This window comes from Engraulis encrasicolus, chromosome 10, assembly GCF_034702125.1.
Source record: "Engraulis encrasicolus isolate BLACKSEA-1 chromosome 10, IST_EnEncr_1.0, whole genome shotgun sequence".
In the NCBI taxonomy this organism is placed as follows: domain Eukaryota; kingdom Metazoa; phylum Chordata; class Actinopteri; order Clupeiformes; family Engraulidae; genus Engraulis; species Engraulis encrasicolus.
The window spans coordinates 55074339-55083344 of NC_085866.1; the positions used below are offsets into that span (position 1 = coordinate 55074339).

At 41.6% G+C, this 9006-nt stretch overlaps 1 long non-coding RNA gene across 1 annotated transcript in view; it reads left to right on the forward strand.

Annotated features, from left to right (window-relative positions):
- The window catches only part of LOC134456360 (uncharacterized), a 1839-nt gene extending 368 nt beyond the window's left edge, over positions 1–1471 (forward strand). The window contains exons 2-3 of the long non-coding RNA XR_010036320.1: positions 309–481; positions 927–1471. This is a non-coding gene — a long non-coding RNA (uncharacterized LOC134456360). The remainder of the gene's footprint in view (positions 1–308; positions 482–926) is intronic.
- Positions 1472–9006: the final 7535 nt, after the last annotated feature.

Below are 9006 nucleotides of genomic sequence, written 5' to 3' on the forward strand. Positions count from 1 at the left end.
GATATCTGATTCTAACTTCCTAACACTGATGACAGATGCTATACTGTCATCCCTAGACAGTAGTTCTAGCCAGTAGCTACAGTACTGACACATGGATTTATTTTGACAGATGTGTACCGCAGTATACATTTTACTATTGTATTTATATATACCCGACACCACAATCCGTAGTGTTTTAGGCTATGACTTCAGATTTCACTTGGGTTGTCGCACGCGCAGACACAGGGACAGAGGGAGTAAAGAAAAACAACCGAACTGATCAACGCTAATGAAATTGTTTTGGCTGACGATATTTTCATATGCTTTAGACCTTCCACGACCACGAGAGCTCCAGCTCTGACTTTCCTGGCCCATCACAATCATAACGACCTAACAGCCCAGTAGGACCGATGGCCAGAGATGGAGGAGGAGGAAGATAGACGCAGCAGAGGTCGGGGGTATTGATTAGGGAGACTCCAACAGAATTGACGCCCTGCTAACTGTAAGGATATACATTCATCCCTCAATAACATTGTCCTGCTGTATTCCTCCAGATGTGTAAGTATTGTAATGGATGTTATCACAACGGATGTACTCTATATCGCAACACGAGTAGGCTACACGAGTACACCTGTTGTGATAACCATTACAATATTTCTACTCCTATGAGTAGTAGTGTGATATTACATGGTTGTAGGTACACAACACCAGTGGTAGTTCAAGTACATCCATAAAAGCCCATCTACTTCATACATCTGTGTAACCCCTGGCACAACACCAGTTTGTAAGAAATTGACTGAAAACGTTGTATGCATATAATTGGCACATCTTTATTTATATACACAATGATTGCTTATGTCCATATTGGTCTTATTGTCAATAGAGTTATTTAGTCCCCATCATCAAATAGAAAATGCACTACATAAAATGTATTTATTGCTTTGCAGGCCTTGATTCAATCATTGAATTTGAAGCAATCCCATCGGTTACTGCAGCGTGCCCTGACCCGTGACCCCAGTTTGATGTTCGACCTGGCACATGACATCTGGTCCTCAGTCACAGCCCAGTAGCACAACCAACCTGGCGCCTCTGCGCAATCTGTAAGGAGATGCCCATGAACATTGAAAGGAAATGCTGTGGTGTTCTCAGTTTTGATAAGACTTTGGGCTGATGTAGGACCAGGTGAGAGAAACGGTCTCTTCAGGCATGCAGCCTACAGACAGTATGGGGCACTTGAACAGGGCTGACGTTGTAATACACAGTACAATACCCAGGATTAGCCAGGGTTACCCTGCTCCACTAGAGCAATATAAAAGGTTTATACAGAGTACGGTATAAAACACACAAACCGGCAGTGTGCAGACTTTTATTATTTTTCATTATCTGTAGGAGCATTCATCTGTACATCTCACCTTTTTGGTTTGGAACCACGTTTGTCTTGTTACCATTGTTTTTTTCATACATAGAAAATAAATGCAACCTGTCAAATGTTCTTCTGATTGTGGTCTTGTGGAATATATAAATTATGTAACCATGCATTTTCAGTCAGAGAATGAATTAAAAAAAAGCCACACAGTCAAATTGTGTCCACCAATATTTACTGTCATTGAAATGTATGGACAATTTCAACAATGTATTACACATGACACTAGATACATTACTTTATACTATATTTACAGTTGTCATTACCACACAAAAACTCTGGGAAGGTGGGTAAGAGCAGCAACTGTGAAGGGCCTAGTTTGAGGTTGGAGGCGTCTGTGCTGTAAAAAGATAAACAGAATTAGAAATCACATATCTGACAGTAGCTCCAGTGACATTTTAAATGTAAGTAACCTGGGTTGTTGGGGCAGGGACACCAAAAATAACTCCTTTATCTGGGCTCACCTGGTTATGAGTGTCTGCGGTCAGCCATCCCTCTTAAGGCTGATGCATAGTCACGCGGTGCCGATTGCGGGGTAAAGCATAGACGTACTGTCAGCGGGGGGTATTGCCTCATAGTCGACCTACATGCGAATGCGTGCGAAAGGGCGTGGTGTTTTTTTTTTCCCGCCGAAAATTCAAGAGTGGGGCAAGGGGGGAGGGAGGAGGAGATTTTAATGACGTCAATTCACCTCCGTGACAACAGGGGGCGAACTAACTCATTCAGTTGAGCCCAGTCCCTAGAATGAATCACAAAGCTAATCAGCTGGCTATGTAAAACGTAATATTCCACTAGTAGCCTACTTCTAAAAGTTGGGGCATAATTAGATGGTACAACATCAGTTTATTTTTGGTCAAGTACTACATGAGATTAAATGCAAGACAAACGCCATTTTAAAAGACAATAGACAGCATGAATGGCCATTCACACCTGGGGCCTAGTAGTAGCTAGCCAGCTAAATCAGTCATTACAAACTCAAAGCTAGTTGACTAGCCACCTGAAACGTAATTCTACCACTAACAAAGAGGCTTCTTGCTATTAATTTAAAAAGTTGTGGCGTAATTAGACATGAATGATAGCATACAAGATTCTCTCTTTATTCATGTTTTACAGTTCAGGTGGTTAAAATGCCAAACAAAAGCCGTTTTTAAATACAATACATCTAATGGCCATATTAACAGCTAGCTTAGCAACTGTCAGCCAAACCCATTCAAACTCTACAGGACATTAGCGAACCCTGTTTTAGAAGCTAGCTAGCCACACTACTTGTACTATATACTGTATCAACAAAGAGGCTTCTTGCTATTAATTTAAAAAGTTGTGGCGTAATTAGACATGGATGATAGCATACAAGAGTCTCTCTTTATTCATGTTTTACAGTTGAGGTGGTTAAATGAAACAAAAGCCATTTTTAAATACAATAGATAGCCTATCTAATTAACAGCTAGCTTAGCAACTGTCAGCCAAACCCATTCAAACTCTACAGGACATTAGCGAACCCTTTTTTAATGAGCTAGCTGCCACACTACAAAAGAACAAAGAGGCTTCTTTGCTACTACCACACTACAAACATATCATTTCCATGATGGCCTTTTATGGATATTTCTAATTGATTTTTTGGAAGTTGTACTACTGAAATAAAAAACAGTTTCTCTTCTCCCTGTCAAGTAAACTCCAGTGATTTCCTGCCAAGTCATCTGCATCGTGTTTTTCGTTTTCCTTCAAACCTCCGCGGTAGGGTAGAAGAATAGAACACAACTGACCTATCAGGGCTGAGTTCCCCCCGGACTGCCGTAAGCGCATTGACCAATCACCGTCTTCAAGCATAGCTCAGCTCACGGACATTTCAGCCTGGGAGAAACATGCGTGTACTGCAGCCAGGGGTCGTTTTGTCGCTGCACAGGGGGGCGCTGTGGCTCATTCTCTGTGCAGAACCCCCGCGAACGCGCGACTCTAAACCCCCCTTTAGGGTAGAAAGTCTTCTGCGCAGGACGGTGCCCTGAAGGTTGACGTTCACAGTATGCAGCCTTCATGTCCTGGAACTTTTATTGTGCAATTTTCCATATCTGTAACAAGCAATGTGTTAGACTATATTAGGGCTTCATTACATCAAATTACACAGCAGGGTTTTACAGGGTGTTGGCTACAGTCCCAGGACCTAAGTGGACTTGTGTGCCTTGCTCAAGTGCACTTCAGCTGTGGATGGAGGTGTAGGTAGGGAGAGGTAAGGATGGGATTTCAACCTGCTTCTCTCTGATCTTAGGACCACCTCTCACCATCAGGTGATGGCTGCTACCTCAAATTTCATTCATGGCCCTAGTTATGTTCTGTAATCAGCATTGTTTTGACCTTACACAAAAAAATGTAAATGCATTCAGCACCATGGGGGGCTGTGAAGACCTTTGAGAACATTTGCAGAACTACATACTGAATTGAGCCATCCGCCTTTCTCTTGGTTGAGATGGTGACTGCAGTCCAGGCTTCTTGGATCGGAGGAGAAAAGCTGTAGCTTTTACTCGCATAAGTATGTGGTTGTGGAAGGACCCTGTCGGCTGTTGACCTGAGGGAAAAAAGAGCACAAATTGCATTGCATTGCAAGTAAATATTGGTCACCCCAGCTGCAACTTTGAACGTAGGTCGTGCTACTAGGTTGTGTGTCTCCAAATGTGTTACATTCTAAGCTTGTGTGGTATCGGATGTGATGCTATATGGCTACTTGGTTTGGGGTGCCTTGAAATTTTCCATGAATTGAAAGGGTGCCTCGTAGGGGTGGGCGGTATGGACGGTATACTATCGTAAAAGGTATTTTTTCCACCAAGGTATGGATTTTGGCCATACCGTTCTACCGTGATATAGCGCATTGCATCCTGCAGATGGCAGTATAGACAACGTTTTGAACATCCACCCGACTGACTGCCTCAAGTTGTAGCAATGTGGTTGTAGAAAACAGCAGCACAATAATTTCCTTTGAATAAGCTTCAAGTGTAAAATGTATGGTTAGTGTAGTAAACTATTGTTTGAAATGGTATGTGATGGAAACACATTTCGATTCTGGACTCCACAATTTAATGTATAGGGTACGAAATGCTAACTAGCTAACAGCCCAAGTCATTAATGTCTATGCTGGTGTCTGACAAAATAAATGTGCTTAATGTGCTAACATTGGTTGCCTTACATTTAACACATTGCGCCAGCCGTAACAGCTGTATGTTACTGTTCCCCGTTGAGATAATATCATTCATGATATCTGACTGGGTGTCAGTAACTAAAATGACTGTTCACTGTTTAAAATGTGGCGTTAGCGATTTCGCTAACGTTAGCACGCTAACCGCTGGTGCAGTGAAAGCTGCCATTGCCATTCAAATGCATTGGTTCTGCAATGCATTGCTAGCTGCCTCATGTCAAAGTTCGTTTTTCTTAACTTAAACAATAACAGCTTAAACCATTAGGCTTGGCATAATCACAGATGCAAGCACACATTTCAAAATTACCATAAACAACTCCAGAAATAGAAAAAAAGGTGTAATGAACGATGTATTGGATACAAACCACGTTCAGTTATATTTACTCTCAATGTGTTCAGTTTGACACCCCTCCCTCCCTTTTCCCCCTCTCTACCGTAGTTTAACCCCTTCGACACTTGGTGAAATTGACAGTGTTCTATTGGGTAGCATTGCATTGCATTGCAAAATGCATTTTACATAGGCAAGTTTTTGCTTGTTTTTTTGTTTTTTTTAATGTAATGGCAAGAATTCACACATACAGTATATGAAAGGACTTTGTGTCATTTCCAAAAATCAAATGCAAATGTTTAAAAAATGTTTTTTTTTTGTCATTTTGCAACGCTTCAATTTTAAACAAATGTACAATACCGTGATATATACCGTGATATATACCGTGACTAAAATTATACCGAGGTATACATTTTTGGCCATATCGCCCACCCCTAGTGCCTCGCCTAAAAAAAGGTTGAGAAACACTGATTTAGTGTATCAATTACAACTACAGGATCTGTTCGCTTTTGTCAGATAGAACCATTGTTTTTTAAAGGCAGATCATTCCAAAAAGGATAGTAGTATCTGCAACTGGACGAAATTACACCCACAAACATGAATAAAATAAACTACCAGTGTGCGGTGATTCATTCTTCATTTACTTGGCAGCCTTGATATGTTGTGAAACAGGAGCAAGGAACAGCTATGGAAAACACCACACCTTGGAATGGACAAAGCCGAACATTTCAATATAACCAGGGTAAAACAAATAATGTACCGGCATCTCCATGTGATCATTCAGTGTAGCCATCACAATAAAGATCTGCCGTGTAGCCGTCATGGTCATTAGGTGGTATTTATCAAATGCAAAACTACTGTCTTCTCAAAAACGACATCAGCGAGTTAACAACATTACAACCAAAATCATGCATTTGAAAACCCAAGGCAATCTATTTTGCAATGCTGGAGCGGCGAACAGGTTGTGCTTGTGCTTGCTACTATTACCAGAGTCATACAACAGAGACGTACCAAAGCAAAACATGCAAACGATATATTTTTGTAAACCACTAGAAAGACATGGGCTTTGCTGGTCAAAGTAATGTGTGCGTAAACATGGTAGGTTACTTACTACGGGGTGGAGCCGTATTTAGCAACTGAACGCGGATGGAGAAGGGGTGCTTCCGTCCTCCTCCCAGCTGGTTTGTCTGGCTCGTTCGCACAACTAGCAGCAAAACACACAAGAGTAACCGTCTGAGTTACACATAGCAATTCTGAAAACGTGTTCATGTGCACAGAATAAATGCCACAGGGGGGAAAAACACAAAAAATAAAGCGATTGAGGTAGCAGCTATGTTAAGCAAGGTAGCAGCTAGATATGTTGGAGCTTGAGCTAATCCTCTCACCCCTCTCAATGGATACTTGCTTAAAAAAAGACACCACTGTGTCCTAAACCAATTCACAAAATATTATACAGACAAATATATTATCTCACCTCTCGATTAGAAATATGGTCACCAAAGCGTATTTGAAGCCGCTGCCGTAGCCGACATCTGTGTCCAAGAGTGTCAGGTCCCATTTCAAATTTTCAGCCCGTGTTGTAGTCTGGTTTTGCGAGTCCGATGATAATCCAAGGGAGTATGTTATCCTGACATGGTTAGTCTAATACGCTACTGTTCCAAAAGCCAAAGTTCTTCCTGTAGCTCTGCAAAAGCCACCAAAGTTTCCAAGTAGCTCAGCCTGCTGCTAACTCTCGTTACCTTGCTACTAGCCGAGTGATGATGAGCCTTGTCGCGTGTGCATGAATGATGGGGGCGGGGTCGGTCAAGTTCACGAGTCGGTGAACGCGCAGGGAGGAGGGGTGAGTGCTGGCGGTTGATGGACGTGTCAGAAACCAATAGAAGTGATGATGAGTATTACTTCTATTGGTTGCCGTTTTCTTCTGACTACGCCCTCTACACTGGACCAAAAGATTTCGTTTTTTTTCCAAACACTCTATTTCAATGGGTGCTATGGCGTCATGAGGTTTTCAGATGATATGGTAAAATATGTGCCAGAAAAACATCTCCTATCCCACCTTTAAAACATTTTTAATTTACTTTGTATTTGGGTATGTTGGGTCATTATTTAAAGATTGATTATAGTAAATGTGTCATTTACACAGCATAAACTGCCCAAAGTGCTTCACAATATCAATAATGGAACAGAATGTTGTAAAATAAAATTAAAACTATTAAAGTATTAATAATGTTAACATATAGGAGCCGAAAGAACCGGCTCTCCATAGTAAGAAGAGCCGATAGAACCGCATCTCAAAGAAGAGCCGAAAATCCCATCACTAGTAGCAGGATTCCATTTCTCCAGTCAAGAAATAATTTGAGCATTTATTGCTATTAATGGTAGCTCGCATTGAGGAGTCGCAGGACAGACTATTGACTATATTGGCGCTTTAGAGATCAACAGAAAAGGTTTTTGAAGGTATTTGTTGCGAGGTGGCGAGGATGGGCAGAATGATGGATAAAGCCATGCTTTCTGAAGGCGGGGCCAACGCGTGCTCTCCCATACCAAGAAGTGGAGCTCACAAAGTTGTGCGGAACTACAGGTCGGGCAAGAGCCAGGCAATTAAGCTATAAGAAAACACAAGAATTTTATGCCCTTCATGTCCTTGTCTGTGTCTTTGTCTTGAACTGGTCTGTGTCCCGATAACATAAATACCTAGAGTCAATTCTACGCCTGATTTGTACATGAATGGGCACTGAAGTATCAACATTGATACATTGGAGCTTTAAGTACAGCACTAACAGACAGACTCTATGCATTTCTATGCTTTTCTCTGCACTTTCCATGGTACGGTATGTGTTGATTGCTGCTTTGAAGTTTCATTTTAAGTGCAGGTCACTGAGTTATTTAAATTTTCTTCTTGTAGTGTGGGCCTGCTTTCCCTGAGCATTCCTGGCCATCTGCTCGTGTTTGCCTGCGATGGGAAATAAAATGTAAATCACCTCATGAGGATCGGCATCCCCCTCAGCATGGATAGATCCATGGAGTGTCACGACATTTGAAGGAAGAGTGTGAAGATCTGGGGTTTGTGAAAGCCTATGTGACCAGTTCAGTGAACAACCAGAGCATAATTGCCAGATAGATTACACTAACACCCAATGAGAATATTTGTACTGGCCAGTCTGTATGTACGGTACATGTACGTATGTCTGTGTATCCGGCTCAGTTTTTGATTGTACAAATGGGTGGACAGGACAGATGGATGAACCAAATCTGTTCTGCTAACTCTTCATAAAAGTATATGAACTCACTATCATTTGAGGGCCAACCAAAAATGGAAATTATATTCTCCCTGTCAATACTTGACCCATCAAATTGATTAATTGGGACACTGCTATAACTGACTGAAGTGGACAATGCCACTCATCATAGATTTGCATGGTTGCAGATACAGTACAGTGTGTGCCTTTGCCTAAGCTGAATGCTTGTGCCATCACAGATACTAAAATGCACATGCATGGATATCTCAATGCTTTGTTTTAGAGGAAGGCTCAGAACAAAAGTGCATTTTTATCTAATTATTCAAATTGTCTCTGCATGTGCCCTTACAGGGTACTGTATGTAGTGTGAGCAAGGATACTAACCCCCCATTCCCTTTCAATCCATCCCATCAACTGCACTGTGACAGCTGTTTCCTTTGAAACATCATTTCCCCCCTTTTTTCTTGAATAGACAGATGATTAAGCACAGAATACATTTCAGTGATGAGAGTGCCACTTTATCTCCTAATTAATATCACAGATCAGGCCATCTGATTATGCCCACTCCTTCCCCACATTCCCCCATGGTTATGAACTTTAGTTGGGTCTTCTGTGGCATAATTTTTAATCCTCCATGTTGTGGCCACTAATAAAGTGAAGCGAGCTCTTGAAGGGAAGAGATGAGTACCCTGGTGATTTAAGAAGGCAGGCAGGCAGAAATACACTGGTCTTTCATGTGCACTATTTTAAGCTAAATAAGCAAGTGCACTGAGCAGTCATCAGCATGTCTAGATCTCAACTGTGGTGTCGTGTATTATCAGGTTTACAGTATATGGTTTTACGATAACCAGTT